Genomic DNA, 1,778 nt, shown 5'->3' with positions numbered 1-1,778 from the left:
GCCTGCCTGTGCCGAGCTGCCTGCACCTCGGGGGAGCCCCATCAGCCAGGGGGGACCCCTCCCCTCCGCTCGCCTATTGCCATCCATGGGTATCGGCTTTGATCTCTCGCCGTTCATCACCGATCGGCGAAGGGCTGACACATGAGACAGGGGCACCACGGAGAGCAGCTACTTGAAGCGAAGGGAAAACTCCTCTTTTCCCTTCTTTTTTTCTCCCGGGACCGGCCTGCCCGCGGGGTGCTCCCCAGGCAGGGGAGGGCTGCGCGGGTCAGCTCGGGGCCGCCCGCCCGGGGCTCCCCGCTTGCCCCGGAGCGCGGAGAAGCTGCTGTCAGCTGCGGAGGACAGAGCGTGCATCCTGCCCAAGCCTTTCTTCTCCCCCCGCTCCGGACGTGCTGCTTCGCCGGTGGCTCCTCTGTCCGTCCTTTGAGCCACTTGTCCCCACGCACCCCCTGGCCGGGGCCGGGTTCCAGCTCCGCGGCCGGGAGGTGTTGCAGCTCCAGGCGGCCTGGGCTGGGCTTCCCCGGGGCTCGCAGGAGGCCGGAGGCAGCAGCTGCTTCTCCGGCTCGGAGGGGCCGAGCGCTGACCACTTCCCGCTCCGGGAACCGGACAGACGACCTGGCACTCGCCGTCGACGCTCTCCAGAGCGAAGATGCTGCAAATTGTCTCCTCAAAAGCCGGGTGTAGAGGCCCTCACCCCGAGTCTCGCTTCGAAACCTCAGAGAGGATGGGGTTGGGGTGGCAGCGAGACAGGACCAGACCCGGACTGGGACCCGGACTCGGACGGGCCCGTGCACTCTGGGCCGGAGCAGGGAGCTCGGGGGCTCTGTGATGCGCTGGGAGCAGAAGCGGTGGAGCCTTTGCCGGCGATGGGAGACCCCCGTGAGCAGCCCGGCAGCGGCCGGCGGCTGCCCCGCACCCCGGGGATGGATGGGGCGTGTGACAGGGAAGGGCCCAAGGTTTGCACCGTTAAATTTGGCTGCCGGATGACTGATCACTGTGTGATCTCATGTACTGCAGGAGGACGATTCCCCTCAGTGAAAATCATATTATTTTGTTTGATTTCGCAGTTTTGTAAGAGCTATTGCTAACAGCCGGAGCGAGCTCCGCACCCCCTGCTGGGACAGAGGTGACGACCGGCTACGGCTGCTCCAGAACTGAACGAGACACTCAGACAGGAAACACAATTGGCAACACCCCCCCTTCTCCCCCCATTTACTGACACAGAGCTTACCGACTATCGCTGCCAACCGTTTAATAGACTCCTCTCAACATTCCCTTCCCTCCTCCCCTCCAGGAGAGTGTGTAAAGCTGATTGTCTTTAATTCCAAAACAGAGACATCTAAGACTAAAAAGACGTTTTGAACTAAAGATAGAAACATCACTCTAAGACTTTCCAGAGATGCTGAGCGCTGCTGCCGGCCGGCAGATGAGTTGCTCCGTATTGAGGTGGGCAGGCAAGATGTGTTATAAGGATGATCCAGGGCTTGCGAGATAACTGTTCCCAGCTGGTTTAGGGTTTAATTTTTTTTTTTCTCCCCCCCGCCCCCCTTCCCCATTCTCCCTCGGGCTGGCGCAGTGCCCGCCTGGCTCTAGCAGGCTGCTCGGTGCCGGTGATTGACAGACCAAGGTCAGGGAAGCACTTCGGGGCTGGGGGTGTCGGGTTTCGGGGAGGACAGATAAAACATCCCCAGCGCTCGCAGATCCCTCTCTGGCTCCGCGGCCGCGCAGCGCCGTGCGCAGGTTCAGCGGGGAGCCCGCTGCGTTCCGCCGGGCGCGGA

This window comes from Corvus brachyrhynchos, unplaced genomic scaffold, assembly GCF_000691975.1.
Source record: "Corvus brachyrhynchos isolate BGI_N302 unplaced genomic scaffold, ASM69197v1 scaffold10, whole genome shotgun sequence".
NCBI lineage: Eukaryota > Metazoa > Chordata > Aves > Passeriformes > Corvidae > Corvus > Corvus brachyrhynchos.
This window is presented reverse-complemented; position numbering follows the sequence as displayed.